The 17,376-nt window shown below is 44.5% G+C and overlaps 1 protein-coding gene across 3 annotated transcripts in view; it reads left to right on the top strand.

Moving 5' to 3' along the window:
- The first annotated feature begins 10,004 nt into the window (after window positions 1-10,004).
- Window positions 10,005-17,376, top strand: part of tmem51a (transmembrane protein 51a) — a 36,468-nt gene continuing 29,096 nt past the window's right edge. The window contains exon 1 of one of the 3 annotated variants that reach the window (XM_078558150.1): window positions 10,005-10,141. The gene's annotated coding sequence lies outside the window, so the exon portion shown is untranslated. The other 2 variants (XM_078558152.1, XM_078558151.1) reach the window with 2 other exon arrangements.

Raw genomic sequence — 17,376 nt, 5'->3', positions numbered from 1 at the left:
GATCATCCCTGATTCCACCACCCTTGTAAGCAGTAAGTTCTAGGTCAATACAGGTCCAAGTCAAGTTCGTCCTCACATCCCCCTGTATCTCTTGCCCAAAACCTTAAAGCTGTGTCCCCTAGCCCTTGTACCATCAGCTAATGGAACAGCTTTTCTACCTTATCTGAATCTGTAATAATTTTGTACACTTCTGTCAGATCTCTCAGCAACTTCCTTTGCTCCACGGAGAGTAACCCCAGATTCTCCAAACTAACCTTGTGACTAAATTCTCCCATCCCTGGAATAATTCTGGTAAAGCTTCTCTGCACCCTCACAAGGAGCTTCACATCCATACTTTGACAACACCCACCTCCACTCTCTCGATCAACCCTGTTGTCCAGGCATAGAGCCTGGGCTGAGCCGCAATTTCCTCCAGTTAAGCACTGGGAAAACCAAATCCATCATCTGTAGCCCCCGCCAACAAACCCAGTACTCTCACTAGCCCCACCCCAGCTAAACTTGGGTTGAACCAGACTGTTCACAACCTGTTGAATCCTAGTCACCAGTTTGTTGGATCCTGTTCGCACACTTGTTGTAGGGGGTGGCCGATTTGGCACTAATGATAGAGTTGAGTAGCGGACACTTCATAGGTAGAAACTCTGGGGAGAATTTTCCTGTTAGCGTGCGGGGACCGCACCCGCACGCTGACGCGTAAACTGACGCATGGTGACATCGGGCGTGCATCATTCCGATCTTCCATTTGGCAAGTGTACACCGGAGGCAGCTGAGCGCCCATCAAACTGTCAAAGGCTTGCTAAGGCCATTAATGAACCAATTCAGACAATTGACAGGGCTGCCTGTCCAACCTTAAGGTTGGTGGGCAGGCGAAAAGCCCAGGCAGCCTTCACGTTTTTCATGAAACCTCATCCACGGGCGGGATGAGGTTTCATGAAGTGTTTATTAAATTAATAAATACATTTTTCACATTTCATGAACATGTCTCAGCTCATGTGACACTGTCACATGAGGAGACGTGTAAATAATTTTTTAACTTTATTTATTAAAAATTCTCAGTATGTTCTGAATCTCCCTGAGGCAGCTCCGTGCCCCAGGGAGATTTCTGCGCTCTTTCGCGCGCATGCACAAAATAGCGCAGGCCCCGACTCTCCCTCTTCCCCCTGTCCGCACTGGTAGCACTGAGCGCTACCGGGCGCGCGTCATGCTGGGCAGGCATTAATTGGCCCACCCATGTAAAATGGTGGTGCGCAGCCGATTGTGGGCGGCGATCGGCTCTGCGCCCGCCCACGCCTACTCCTGACCAGCCCACCCAACAGGCAGAAGATTCTGCCCTCTGTGTTTATTTACAAAGGTACTCAGCAGTAACTAAACATATGCCAACACTTCAAACTCTATCTCTACACTACTGCTGCTACTAAATACTGACTACAGACTACTACCTACAGAGGGAACCCTCACTACTCTGCTAATGGATACTAAGATCATGTGATCTTTTATAACATTTTTCTTAAAGGTATATTACACATCAGATTACCACATCCCTCCCCCTTTGCTCAGAAATACAGTTTATATTTACATTTATAATCGTCTCAAAATAGCAAAATATTTACATTGATAAATAATTTACAAATTCAGTCTTTCTGGGGGTTTCCTTATGCGTGTAGAGCTTCTCAACTCTACAACTTAAGATGCCTTGTCAGGAACCTCCTTTTCCAGGGTTTCTGAACATCAGGTGCTTCATTGGGTTCCTGCAGATCTGCATCCTCGGCTCTTGAAGGAACAACAGATGTGTCGGAACTGGGTTAAGTTTTCTCAACAGGAAATGGTGACCTGGTCGTGAACACTGGTGGAATCATTTCTTGGTGCATAGTTTCTCTCTTTCTTAGATGATCCACATGTCTCCATGTGACTTGGCCTTCCACCTCCACGTGGCAAGATAGAGGTCCAGTCACTGCACTTATTTCACCTGATAACCACTCTGGTCCTTCTCCAAAGTTCTTCACGTTTACCGTTTCTCCCATGGTAAATTTTCTCTTGCAATTATGCCAGACGTGTCCAGTTTTCTGACTTCCCCGACTCCTTTCCACCTTCCCCCCTAAATTCGGCATTATTAAGCTCAATCTCATCCTGAGACGGCGTTTCATCAATAATTCCGTAGGTGTGACACCTGTTGTTGTGTGAGGGGTGGTCCTATAATGGAAAAGAAAGTGTGTTAGCTTGGTTGTTAAGGAATCTCCAGTTAATTTCTTCATGCCAGCCTTGAGTGTTTGAACTGCCCTTTCGGCCAGTCCATTTGTGGAAGGGTGGTACGATGAAGTTTGCACATGAGTGATGCTGTTGAAGTTGATAAACCGCTGAAACTCAGCACTTGTAAATGCTGTGCCATTATCAGATACGACTATCTCTGGTAGTCCATTTATGGCAAACTTTGACGTAACTTCTCAATTGTAGCAGATGTTGGTGATTTCACCTCATACGTCCATCCATTTTGAGTGGGCATCAACAATGTTCAGAAACATTGACTATGTTGGACCTTTCATGGGACAATGTATAACTGCACGCATGGTCTGCCTGGCCATTCTCAAGGGTGCTACGGAGCTGTTGAAGGTAACTTTTGCAGTTACTGACGTTGCACACAATTCTTCACTGACCTCTCTATTTCACCATTCATCCCAGGCCACCATAGGTAGCTGCAAGCTATGATTTTCATTTGGGATATTCCTGGATGTGAGCTGTGTAGTTCAATTAGCAATAGCTCTCTACCCTTTGGAGGCACTATCACTTGTGCTCCCCACAATAAGATACCATCCTGTCTGGTTATTTCATGCCTTCTGTTAAAGTACCGTTTCATTTCGTCAGATAGGCACTTGTGACCAACCATGAAGCACTTGTTCTTGTACTTGTGATAGGACTGGGTCCCTACTTGTCCAGTCTCTGATCTGTCGAGCACATACCGGTGAAGAATCTAAGAAATGTAACAACAAAATAAGTTCTTGTGGAACTGGGATTTCCACATCCTTTTCTTGTAAAGGCAAAGGACTAAGTGCATCGGCGTTTGCAATTTGACTACCAGGCCAATGTATGAAAGTATACTCATATGCTGCCAAGATTAAAGCTTATTTGTGTTTCTGTGTCTTCTTTCTACCTGCCTTCTCCTGTCTAGCGTTGACTTTAATCTCGGCCTTTTTTTTTTGGCTTCAATATTGGCCCAACTAATCTCAGACGTAAGCTCGACTTGAGTGAACTCAGTGGTTGAGTAGAGTCTCCCGGAATTTTATCATCTGTCTGCTTCTTAGAAAATTCTGCAACTTTTGCCTCCAAAGCCTCTTTGGCTTCTTGTAGCTGATTCTTCAGCTTTTCTGTCCCTTTGTTGTATTTGTTTGTTGCCTCCTGGAAAATTAAGCATTGTTGTGTCTTCTCTACTATTTCATCCTTCATTTTGGTCAGAGAGGTGGTGAATTCTTTCTGTTTCTCTTCATACTTTTCCAGTGGTACAAACTTTGACCTGAGAGAATATTGTAGTGTGTGAAGGTCTTTCAGCAGGTTTTCTTTTCCCTTTCAAAGGTTGCTTAATTCGTCTCGAGCTTTGTCCTTTAGCATGGTCACTTCGAGTTCCTTCTGTTGGTCTTCCATGTTTTGGCTCAAGACAGCCTGCATTTCTTCAGGTTGTTGAGTCCTTACACACTCCTTTTCCAAAACAGGAACGTTCCAGCTTCCTTTTGGAATCTCAATGGTCCTTCAAAGTTAATTTCCTTTAGCCAGTTTCACCCTAGGAGGCTTGATCCTCTGCCTCTCAATACCAACACTGGTAGCTTTACCGATTGGCTCCCATAATGAACAGTTACTTTACTTCTGCCTTTGACTTGGATGTTTTCACCTGTCTATGTTTTTAATTGGGCAGCTGTTTCTTCCAAATTTAATTGATGTTTCCCATTTACTATAGTGGAAGCTGCAGTGTCCACTTCCATTCAAACAGGTCTACCATTCACTTTCACTGTTACATAGATTGGTACTGTTCCTCCAAGCTTCACGTTATACAACGAATAAATACCCGAATCTGTTGCTTCAGGCTCCTCTACATTGGAGATCTCACTGTTTTTTATCTTTTGTTTAAAAGTCTGCTTGACTCTTTCCTTACACCGTCTCATTATGTGGCCGTTTTTATGACAATAAAAACATTTCATTTTTTTAAAGTGCCAATCGTCGAAAGATTGTTTGTTTCCACCTCTATTGATATTACTCCTTGTTTTCGCTGCGAGTCACGTTTTCTCATTTTCCTGCTAGCGGGGGCTGTTTCCCCCCTCTCGGCAGAGTCCTGCATTTTCGGGCCCTTTTTGGCTGGGACTTCCCGCCCAATGTGGAGGACGGCGCCATTTTGCGCTCCCTGTATGGCTTTCGAATCTCTAACTGCACTTCCCATTGCCAGTGCAACCTCCAGCACCTTCTTAAAATCCAAACTTGTTTCAGATAGCAATCGCTTCTGAATCATGTCCTCATTCACACCGCACACTAAACAATCTCTAAGCATATTGTTTAAGGATGTACCAAACTCAAAATGCTCTATTAATTGCTTCAAGCTTGCCATGTCGCTCGCAACTGTCTCCCCCGGGGGTCTAATTCTTGAATTAAACTTGAACCTTTGCATCGCTACTGAGGACTTTGGTCGGTAATGGCCCTTCACCAGGTCCACTAATTCATCAAAATTTCTTGAATCTGGGGCACTGGGTGCCATCAAACTTTGAATTAAGCCATAAGCCTTATTCTCACAGGTACTTAAGAGGATCGCCCGCCTATTCTCTTCCCCCCGTAATTTCATTTGCTTGGAAAAAGAACGAGACACGCTCAATGTAGTGGGACTAATCGTCCGTTGCTGGATCGAAAGGATCAATTCTTCTGAATTGTAGCGTGCTGTGAGGGAGCTCCTTTGACAATTTGGACGGAACTTCTCCTTACAATTGCTGTGCGAGGTACAGTGCCGATTTCGTTTCTCTTGCTTGCTTCTGTTTCACTTGTTTAATCCTCGTCGCCAGTTTGTTGCATCCTTCACCAGTTTGTTGGATCCTGTTTGCACACTTGTTGTAAGGGGTGGCTGATTTGGTACTAATGATAAGAGCTGAGTTCATAGGTAGAAACTCTGTGGGGACAATTTTCGGCTCGGTGAACAGGAGCAGGGCCTGCTCGCTGAGGCGTAAAATGATGCGGGGGGACGTTGAGTGTGCGTCCCGACATCACCCTGCGTCATTTAGATTTTCAGTTTGGCGGGTGCACAGCCGACTCAGCTGCGCACCCGCCAAACTGTCAAAGGCCTGTTAAGGCCATTAATGAACTAATTAAGCCGATTGAGAAAGCTGCCCGTCTAATCTTAAGGTTGGCGGGCAGGTGAAGAGCCCAGGCAGCCTTCGCATTTTTCATGGAATCTCATCCACGGGCGGGATCAGGTTTCATGAAGGGTTTATAAATTAAATAAATGTTTTCATTAAAGTTCATTGACATGTCCCAGCTCATGTGATACTGTCACGTGAGAGGACATGTCTTAAATTTTTTTTTTCTCTTTATTAAAATTTTAAAAACTTATCTCCCTGAGGCAGCTCTGTGCACAAAAGAGCGCACTCCCAACTCAGGGAACCACCCCCCACCTGCATAGGGAGCACTTCCGGGCACGCGTCACGCTGGGCGGGCCTTAATTGGCCCGCCCACATAAAATGGCGGCAGAGACCTGATCGGGGACACCAATCGGGTCCACACCCACCCATGCCCACACCCGCACAACCCCCCCTGACAGGGGGAACATTCTCTCCTGTGTTTTTTTACAAAGATACTCAGCAGCAACTAAACATGTGCTAAAGTGTTACTTCAAACTCTATCTCTACACTACTGCTGCTAGTAACTACTGACTACAGACTACCAACTACAGAGGTAGCCCGCTCTACTCTTAGATACCAAGGTCATGTGATCTTCCATTATAACATTCTTCTTAAAGGTATATTACACATCAGATTACCACACAACCTCAACATCCTAGTCAACCCAAAGCTGAGCTTCCAACCCCAGAACTACCCCAATACAAAGATTGCCTAATTCCATCCTTGTCACATCACCTGTCTCCACCCTGCCTCAGCCTCATCATAAAAGCATCAACTATACTTTTGTCACCCCCAGACTTTACTATTCCAATTCTCTCCTGACCAATCTTCCAGCCTCCACATTCTGTAAACTTAGTTAATCCAAAACTCCTCTGACTGTCCTGCATGTAGTAGGGTTCACCCAACACCCCTGGCCTCAGGGATCTATATTGGCTCCCAGAGCCTCAAAATTAAAATCCTTATCCTCGTGTTTAAATCCTTTCATGATCTCGTCCATCACTCCTATCCTCCACCAGTCCTACAACCGCCCAAACTCACCTTTGGCTCTGGCCACTTGTGGATCTCTCTCTCCCTCTGCTTCACCATCAATGGCCATGTCTTCAGTTGTCTGCACCCCATGCTTTTCAATTACCTCCCTAAACACCATCATCTCTCCTCTTCTCTCTCCTCTTTTAAGACCCACCTTCAAACCCATCTCTTTGACCAAGCTTTTGTTCAGCCCTCCTAAAATCTCTTCCTTTGGCCCAGTATCTATTTTTTGCCTAATTTGGAACCTTGTTTTCCACTTTGAAGGCACTCCAGGAATGCAAGAGGTTATTGTTTTAATCTTTTTTAAGCGATGTCCCTGAGATCACTGCAGCACAGAATGACTGAACATTCCAGCCAAATGCTCTTTTTGCGATGGACAGTTTGCTCTAAAAGTAATTACGTTTGTTGTGAGATTAGATCTGGTAATCAGCCAAGCAGGAAAGGGACATAGGTTATTGTATAGCGATTATTTATCAGGAGCTCTGTTTAACAATGGGTGATGTAATCGCAGGTATGGAGTCAGCCAACTCCAACATACTGTGTGGTGCAGGCACTATGTACCCAACAAGACAGAGAGGAGAGATGTGCCGTGGGAATGTCGCACCAGTTTAACTGTTCTAAGGGAGATATATTCCTGTCTCTCAGGACACCTCGTTACCGTACTTTATATTTGATAATGTGCTTGACCTTTGTGTAAATGCAGTGCCTTGTGTGGTACTGAGCCTTACAGCTCAGGAAAGAAAGAAAAACTCACATTTATACAGCGCCTTTCGCTTTCACCGGACATCCCAAAACATTTTGCAGTCATGGAAGTACTTTTGAAATGTTGTTATGTAGAAAACACAGCAGCCAATTTGCACACGGCAAACTCTTACAATCAGCAACGTGATTTTTTTAAATATTCTTTCACAGGGCATGGGCAATGCTGGTTAGGCCAGCATTTTTATTGCCTTTCCCTAATTGCCCTTGAGAAAGTGATGGTGAGCTGCCTTTTGAACAACTGCGATCTATGTAGTGCAGGTACACCCACAGTGTTGTTAGGGAGGGAGCTCCAGGATTTTTGTGCTCAACTCTTGGAGCAGGACTTGAAGCTTGAATGCATCAAGTTTAATTCCCAGTGACTGTAAGGGTTACTACTATTGTCTTCAGCGCCAACCTTGACCCTCAAAACTGGAAGTCAGGAAAGAACAGGGTCAGGGTTCATAGAATTTACAAATAAATCACTACAGATAACAAGCCATTTTGGCCCAACTAGCCCATGTTTTTGTTTATTCAGCACAGGAGCAGTGTCCGATCCCACATTCCTACTCCGTTCCCATCTCCCTATATTTCCCTTTTCCTTGAACCTCCCTGACCTATTCTTAAATGCCAACATGGTCTGCTTTTCCTATCGCTAACTCTCATTGCAAATTCCAAAGCCTCACAATCTCTGCACAAAGAAAATTTCTTCTGTTCTCTTACATTTAACCTTAGACATAAATTCCCTTATTCTAGACCCTTAAACAGGCCATTTTATCTATTCTGTCCATTCCCTGCATAATTTTAAACATCTCATCAAATCATCACATAATCTCCTTTGTTCCAATGAAAATGGCCTCAAACTTTCAGGTTTTTCTCCCTAGTTATGTTCCCTCACATCCGGCAGCCGCTACTGAATCGGCCCTTTATCCTCTCTGTTGCCTGAATATTCTTCCTATTGTGGAGAGCTCAAAACTGCACACGGTCCTCCAACTAAGCTCTTACTAAGATTTTATATAGATTCAACATTACATCTCACCTTTTATATTTTATACCTCTTGCCATAAAACTCAGTATTCCATTAGTTTGCCGTCTCGAGGTGCTGACTTTTAATGACATGAAACAGAACCCTTAAATCCCTCCACTCTTCCATATTGCCTAGTCTTTTCCCCCATTCAAACATGAATTACTCCATTTGGGTTAAAAAAAGGTATCACCTCACATTTACTAATATTAAATTATTGAATTCCATCTGCCACTTTTTGACCACTCTGCCACCTTATCAAGCCCCTTTTGCAACTTCCTTTGCTCCTCAGAATTTTTTACTATGATTATTAAGATTATTTTAGTCTTACCTGCAATTATGGACACTGCTCTTTCTAGTCCTATATTCAAATCATTGATGTACACAGTGAAATGAAACAGCCTTAGATCTGAACCCACTGGAACACTACTACCTGTGTCTAACCGTTCTGAGAAGCTGCCCTTAACTCCTCTTGTTTTCTCCCTTTCTAACCAATTTGTTATCCAATTAGCTGCCCATCTTTTAATTACATACCCCTTAATCTTCTCCAATAACCTCCAGCTTGGTACCTGAAAATGGTTTTTCTACTGTCCATGTACACCACATCCACTGCATTTCCCCCAGCTATGGTTGCCAACTCTGGCTGGATGTATTCACATGACCTCCATGCACCCGCCAGTGGTCATCCTTGCAGTGCACTGAATTCCAACACTACCATCCCATGCCAATTGGAAAGCAGAGGAAATCACCAAATTGGATGAGTTCTCACAGTCAATCAAAAGCCTTTTTATCCCAATTCCAATCTTTTCTTAAGTAATAAATGAAAATTCACATGCAATATATTTTAATGCCCCTGTGATTTTTCTCCTGGGTTGCTTGTAGAGGCTGCTCGTCCTGTGATTCATTTACATTCTAGGGAGTTGGCAACCCTTCCCCATTATTCTCCAATTTTGGGTCATGACCAAATACATTCAGGCCAGGAGTGGTAGCGGTAGATTGACTCCCTTATTAGTTAAGAATCTAAGTTTATCGGGGGTAGGTGGGAATGTAAAGTTGAGGCCACAGTAAAATCAGCCATGATCTCATTGAATGACGAAGCAGGCTCAAGGGGCTGAATGGCCTACCCCCTGTTCCTAGTTTGTATGTTCGTTCATTCAGGAACGGTACTCCCTCAAAATTCCTGCTGGGAAAACATTTCCTCCTGTGCTCAGGCCCACATTTTAATGGTGGCCTGTACAGGTCAGGGGATTGAAAACTAGAGGCAGTGGCATAGTGGTAATGTCACTAGTACTTCAGAGCCCCAGGCTAATTCTCTGGGGTTATGGTTTCAAATCCCACCATGGCAATTGATAGAATTAAAATTCAATGAATATAAAGCTAGTCTTGGTAATAGTGACCATGAAATGATCCTTGATTGTTGTAAAAACCCATTTGGTTCACTAATGCCCCTTTAGGGAAGGAAATCTGCCATCCTTACCTGGTCTGGCCTACATGGGACTCCAGACAGCAATATAGCTGACTATCTCTGAAATGGCCGAGCAAAGCCACTCAGTTCAAGGACAATTAGGGATGGACAAGCAATGCCCACATACTATTTAAAAGCAAAGCTGATGTTGACTGTACTCATTTTTGAAACGTTAACAACGATTGCGCCTCTTCCTTTGCTCTTTTCAGATTCTGACGAGCTATTGTGTGTATCCAGCATTTTTTTTTTGCTCCTGTTTCAGATTTTTCAGTTCTATTTTGCATTTTACGCATTTAGCCAGCAGGAGGACGCAAGACCCGGGATGGAGTTACTTCTCCAGCTGGGCGTGGATGTGATCCTGACGTGTGTTAGGACCCTGCGGGAAGGTGGAGCCTTCAACTAGTCCTGATCAATAGCAGGTCGTGGGGACTATAGTACTGCAGTCGGGAGGGGAAGAGACGGGCAAGAGGGTGAATACAGAACTTGGAGAAAATGTGAACTGGTTCAGCACTGTGGGGATTAAAGGTAAGTTTTAAAAAATGGAGCCGGCGGTACAGTCTGTAGCCGTGACAGAGGGGAGCAAAGTCCGGGAGGAAACTCTCGAACTGGAAAAAAGTTTCCCCAACTTTTCCAACTTGTGAGATTTCTGGGCAGGTTAATATCAAGGGTGATTTTTAAACAACCCTCGATCGCACAGCTAATGCCGCCCCTCTGTGAGTTTCAAGGTCGGATCAGTTTCACCCTTTTATGTAAGTTTTAATCTTTTACCACTTTTTTTTCATTTACGATTTTTTTCCCCCCCTTTCAGTTTGGAAACAAAATTTAGTAAAGTTAGGGAAAGGCCACATCAGGTTTTACAATGTCTGATCCGGATGTTTCAACTTTTTTTTTTCGGTTACTTGGCTGCTGCAACAGGGGATGGGCGGGTGGCTTCAGCAGTGGCTGTTTCTGGGAGTGTTTCAGACTCACCTGAATGTAGTGAGCTGTATCAGTGGGAGCTTCTTGTACTCTACGTCCACACTGACCTCGTTCCCCAACCGTGGACACCATTCGAACTGTTGCTCCCCCCTTTCAATCCATTGCTTGTGAAGACTCACCTTGCTGAATTTCAAATCTGTGGAGCTCTTTTCCCTCCTCACAGTATAAAAACCCGGCCTTGCTGATTCATTTACCTGTTTTATCACTTTGATTTGTCGGTTAGCTTTTGGGTGGTGCCCTTGATTTCAGCCCTTTGATCAGCTCTTTCAAAGAGCTGGTACAAGAATGATTGGCTGAATGGCTTCCTTCTGTAAGATTGTGTGAAAGGGTGGTGGTGGGGGTGGTTGAAATTAAAGTCTGGCTGGGATTGGTTGAGAGTACATCAAGCTGTCAGCTTCATATCTGTTTGATCTTTAATGTTTTGAGCAGTCAGTTAATTTGGGGGGGGCGGTACTGATCTTTTGCCACCCTTCCTCTCCACATTTCTGTTCATTTGTTTGGACTGTGAGGAGGAATCTTCTAGAAAGTACCAACGTTTTGAGGTGAGTAATTTCAGTGAGATTTGCCTTTTACAGTCTGAACAATTAAACAAGGGCAGTGAACCACTCCCCATTCTGCTCAGAGTTCACTCGACAATCCTGTTTAGCTGTGTTTCAGGCCTTCGAACAGAAAAGAGGCTCAAAATAGACGCATTACTAATATTGGCTTAATTTTTGGTTAGCTGGGTCATGCCATTGTTGCTGAAATAAAGAACTCCAGTTTCCTTGTCTAATGTTTTAACTGATTCCATCTGAGGATACTATTTATGAGTCTCAAGTTCCTGTGTTAATTCTTGTTTCTGAAATCAATGTTGTTCATAAATAGTTACAGTGAAGGAAATGGCTGCACAATTATTCATGCTGGCTATCACTGAGACTCCACTCTTTTTAATTCATTGAATGTGAGCATTGCTGGCAAGGCCAGCATTTATTGCCCATCCCTAATTGCCCTTGATAAAGTGGTGATGTGCTGCCCTCTTGAAATGCTATTCCATGCAGTGTTGGTACACTCTCCCACAGTATTGTTGGGAAGGGAGTTCCAGGATTTTGGTCCAGCGACTGTGAAGGAACGGTGATATAGTTCCAAGTTAAGACTTTGAGTGAATGGGAGGGGAACTTGCAGGTGGTGGTGTTTCCCTGCATCTGCTGCCCTTGCCCTTCCAGGTGATAGAGGTCACATGGGTTTAGAAGGTGCTGTGGAAGGAGCCTTGGTAAGTTGCTGCATGGCATCAGTCGTGTGCACGCTGCTGCTGCTGTATGGCTGTGGTGGATGGGGTGCCAATAAGTACACTGCTTTGTCCTGGAGGTGATGTTGGAGCTGCACTGTTCCAGGCAACTGGAGAATATTCCATCAAGCTTGAACCTTGTAGATGGTGGGCAGGCTTTGGGGAGTCGGGAGGTGACTTACTCGCTGTAGAATTACCAGTCTTTGACCTGCCCTCCTAAACCAAAGTATTTGTGACCAATCCAGTTGAATTTCTGGTCAATGATCACCTCCAGGATATTGATGCTGAGGGGTTTCAGCAATGATAATGTTGTTCAAGGGGAGGTGGTTAGATTCTCTCCTGTTGGAGACAGTTATTGTTTGGCACTTTCATGGCAAGTAACATTTGTGCCACGCATCAGCCCAAGCCTGAGTGCTGTCCAGGTCTTGCATATGGGTATGTGCTGCTTCTTTATCTAAGGTGTTGTGAATGAAACTGAACACTGTGCAATTACAAAAAGAGTCATCGTCAAACATCTCCACTCCTGGCCTTTTATAATGGAGAAAAGGTCATTGATGAAGCAGCTGAAGATGATTCGGCTGAGGACATTACCCTGAGGAACCCCTGCAGTGATGTCCTGGAGCTGAGATGATTGACCTCCAACAACAACAACAACCATCTTCCTTTGTGCTAGCTATGACTCCAATCCAGTGGAGAGTTTCTCCCCCACCCCCTCCCAACCAAAAATTCCCACTGACTCCAGTTTTGCTAGGCCTCCTTCTCCCATTAGTTGTTTAATTGCCTACTACCTAAATAAGGCAGGACTACAGAGCTTTGATCTGGTCTGTTGGTTGTGGGGTTGCTTAGTTCTGTCTATCGCATGCTGCTTCTACTATTTGGCATGCATGTCGTCCTATGTTGTAGCTTCACCATGTTGGCACCTCATTTTCAGGTATACCTGATGTTACTCCTGGCATGCTCTTCGACGTTCCCCATTGAACAAGGATTGGTCCCCTGGCTTGACTGTAACAGTAGAGTGAACAATATTCTGGGCCATGAAGATTGAATACAATGCTGCTCCTGATGGCTTACAGATGCCGGAATTTTGAGCTGTTGGATCTGTTCTGAATCCATCTTATTTATCCCAGCAGTAGTGCAACATGACATGATGAAGGTTGTCCTCTAAATGAAAATGGGACTGCATCGCCACAAGGACTGTGCAGTGGTCTGTCCTACCAATACTGCCATGGGCAGATGCACAGACTCCTGCTCTCCCATAGCAAACTTTCTCCCCCACGTGTGTGGTACATAAACACTGACATGGGCCAGTTGAGTCAAATGGGCCTGCTCTCTGTCCTGTACATTCTATGTAGCCTACCTTTTCAGATGTGTTGCAGAGACTGGCTGAAGGAATAAGGAACTGTAACGTACTTACTTTCTGGATTTGTGGGTTTGAACTCCACTCTTGAGACTTTACGTAATCTAGGCTGTCATACCAGTGCAGTACTGAGGGCAGTGTTCAATTGTGCCCCTCAGATGACAGGTGAAACCATGGTGCCAAAAGCATTTGATTTAAAAGATCCCATAGCACTACCTGAGGGGTTAATGTTTCTCCCTGAACCAAAACCAACAAAATAGAAATTATGCCCCCCGCACCATTTTGTGGGTGCGTTGATGTGATACTCCTGCTATATTGATGGTAAATCAAATGCAGTGGCAGGAGACAGCTCCAACAGCAATTTTTTTTTAAACTTAAGCCACCCCATTGCATTTTTACCACTGAGTTTTTGATCTTTGAACATGTCAGAACAAAACTAATTTTGTCAGTCAGTGCAATTTGAGCAGCTGCCCACAGGCAAGAAATGGATAAGGGAGCAAAGCCTGAGGTTATTGAAACAGAAGAATCTGTTTACAAGAAAGGCTGTGTGACTGCGTGCCCGAAATGTGCGGTGCATTTTCTTCTTCTTGAGCTCTCTACCCGAAGGCGGGTCAGACCCACAGCACCGCAACCTTCACCATGGGTAAGGCAAGAAGGTGGGTCCTACATCGAGCCCAGCCAAATCAGGGGTTGAACCCTGTGCTGCTGGTATTAATCTAATCCCACTCCACCCAACCTCTCCCCCAACTGAGTTATTGTGGCAACACACACTTTTACATGCATGTTGTAGCCTGGAGCTATGGATAGTGATGATCGAGGCTCCAATCTCTTTCCATCGCGTAGCTGACCAGGAATCGCTCCGCTCTTACCGCCTGCTGTTATATTGTATATTGGAAGGGTTTACCAGTTGCTGCTCAACCTGTTTGGCTGTGTTATGAACACATCCTTCTGGGCCTTCAGGTCCTGCAGTGGGACTTGAACCCAGAGCTTGTGGCTCAGAGGCACGGACACTACCTGCTGAGCCACAAGACCTTCGTGGGGTGCATTTTAATTAATAATTATAAAACGTGAACAATGGCCAATGGTTACAACAACTTGCATTTATATAGCACCTTTGACATAGTAAAGCATCCCAAGACGCTTCACGTCCCAAGGTGTGTTACCAGACAAAGTTTAACACCCAAACTACATAAGATATGAGGACAGGCTAAGTTTTAAAGTGCGTCTTAAAGGAGGGATGTGATGCAGAGAGGGTTAGGGAAGGAATTCCAATGCTTAGGGCTCAGTTAGCTGAAGGCATGGCCACCAGTGGCGGAGTGATTAAAACCAGGGATGTTCAAGAGGCCAGACTTGGGGGAAGGCTGGGACTTTGGAGAGTTGCCGGGCTGCAGGAGATTATGGGGGCGGTGAGTCTCCGAAGGGATTTGAAAACAAGGATAAGAATTTTAAAATGCCTTGTTGGCCTGGCCCCAAGCTCTGGAATTCCCTCTCTACCTTGCTTTTTTCCTTGAAGACACTCCTTAAAACCTACCTCCTTGACCAAGCTTTAGGTCATTTTTTAAAAATTCATTCGTGGGATGTGGGGGTCGCTGGCTAGGCCAGCATTTATTGCCCAACGCCAATTGCCCTTCAGAAGGTGGCGGTGAGCTGTTTTTTTTTGAATTGCCTTCTGAAGGGCAATAAATGCTGGCCTAGCCAGCGACGCCCGCATCCCATGAATGAATTAAAAAAATCTGACATATTTTGTGGCTCAGCGTCTTACTTTGTTTTATAATGCTCCTTGGAACGTTTCATTACATTTAAGACGCTATATAAATATATGTTGTTTTGCTGGATCAGGAGCCAACGTAGATCAGTGAGCACCGGGATTGATTTGAGCATGATTTAGGATATGGTAGCAGAATTTTTAATTAGCTCAAGTTTATGGAGTGTGCAAAGTGGGAAACTGACCAGGAGAGCATTGGAATAGTCAAGTCTAGAATTAACCAAGCCGCGTGTGAGGGTTTCGGTAGCTGATGAAATGAGGCAAAGCGGGTGGTGGACAACGTTATGGTGTTGGAAGTTGACAGTCATGGAGAGAATATGGGTTCAGAAGCTCCACTCGAGATCAAATAGGACACCGAGGTTGTAAACAGTCTGGTTCAGCCACAGACAGTAGCCAGAGGGAGGGATGAAGTCAGTGACTGGGGAACAATTTGTGACAAGGACTGAAGACAATAGTTTTGATTTTTCCCAACATTTAGTTCGAAATTACTGCTGCTACAGTACTGGAGATAAGACAAGTGGCATGGCAAATCAGAGGGAGGAGAGGAGCTGAGAGAGGTTGGGGGTGTGGCAAAGCTATGTGGCGTCAGTCACCCCTGATGTGTTTTCGGACAATGTTGCTGAAGGGGTACACGTACGTGGGAAATGGGAGCAGACCAAGAATAGATCCCGGGCAGGCTCCAGTGTGTGATGAGAAACCATTGCAGGTTTTTTGCTATGACTGGATAGACCAGGTGAGGTTAGTCCAATTTTAGTTGAAGGAGAGGGGATGGTATGGCCAACCATGTCAAAGGCTGCAGACAGATTGAGAAGGATGAAGAGGGGTGGCTTCTCACAGTCACATAGGATGTAATTTGTGACTTTAAGGGCTGATTCAGTGCTTCGGAGGAGTTCAGATATTGAGCTGCAGGAAGGATGAGCACGGATTTGGAAGGAAACCACATATTCAGCAATTTTCCCAATTGTAAATGCTGCCCTGATGAGCATAGATGGTATAAGTCAGGGCTGTAATTCATTTCATTACTGTTTAATAGACTTGGCTGTGTGCAAAATGGCTGCAGCATTCACCTAATACTCAGTACATTTCAAAGTGCTTCATTTGTATGTGAAGCACGTGAGGTGGCTGAAATATAGTTCCATTAATGTGCAAATTTTTTTCCCTCCAATTGTTCAGTATAATATAAGGAAAGCCAGAGCTGGCTGTGCTGGAGTGATGGGACACCTGCTGTGTCTTTTATTTCCTTTGTTCAAAACCTGAAAGAGTTGCCAGGACTTTGAGCCTGTCAAAGACTTGGAGTAAAGTTTAAGATGGCTCGGAGCCAATTTCAAGTGGGCTACTCGTTTATAACTTTAAATTTTCTTCTCCATTTCCAAAAGAGATTGACTTCAGGACTGAGTTAGAAATCCATAAGTGCTTTCCCTCCATACTTTACCCATGGGATCAATGCTCATTTACCAGTGTAGACAGTGAGTCTGTCCAACTATGGAGTGTGCTGGGGGTCGGTTAGCTCAGTTGGCTGGATGGCTGGTTTGTGATGCAGAGTGATGGGTTCAATTCCCTTACCGGCTGAGGTCATCCATGAAGGCCCCGTCTTCTCAACCTCACCAGTGGAGGTGGTGGCATAGTGGTATTGTCACTGACTAGTATTCCAGTGATCCGGGGTAATGATCTGGGGACCTAGGTTTGAAATTTGAATTCAGTTTTTAAAAAAAAAAGACCCGGAATTAAAAGTCTAATGATGACCATGAAACCATTGCCGATTGTTGTAAAAACCCTTTAGAGAAGGAAATCTGCTGTCACAACCACTGTGGTTGACTCTTAAACGCCCTCTAAACAAGGGCAATTAGGGATGGGCAATAAATGCTGGCCTAGCCAGCGACGCCCACATCCCATAAAAAAAATGCTCTCTTACAATTTGTGTCCTCAACTGTAAAAAAAACAAATTTGTTTAATGTCTCTATTTCCTCATACCCTATGATAATTTCTCTTGCCTCCAATGGACAAATATTGAGACTGGCATTTTATCCAGATTTATTTGATTGAGTTTAAATTCCCCCAGCCGTCATATCTCCAGAGTGTTTGACTGGATTGCCATCCAGTAACATTACCGCTATACTACTGTCACCACCCCCCCTCCCTCCCTCCCTCCCCTGCCAAGTGCATGTGTGCATTTAGTTGAGGTCAAGCTGAAACATTGACTATGATGGTCTCATGTTTCAATCACCTATCACTCAAGCTCAGACCTGAAGAATGATTGATTACTTGCAGGGCTGCTGGAGTGTAAGGAATTGTGCAGCAGCTGAATTCTTCATTTCAGGGAAAATTACAGTCAGTAAGATTCAATATTAAATTTTATTGCATTCAACCTACAGCAGTTGCCTCACTCCCTCTGACTC

This window comes from Cetorhinus maximus, chromosome 15, assembly GCF_964194155.1.
Source record: "Cetorhinus maximus chromosome 15, sCetMax3.hap1.1, whole genome shotgun sequence".
Taxonomy (NCBI): Eukaryota; Metazoa; Chordata; class Chondrichthyes; order Lamniformes; family Cetorhinidae; genus Cetorhinus; species Cetorhinus maximus.
Note: the sequence above shows the minus strand (reverse complement) of the source record. Positions and strands in the feature narration are given on the sequence as shown.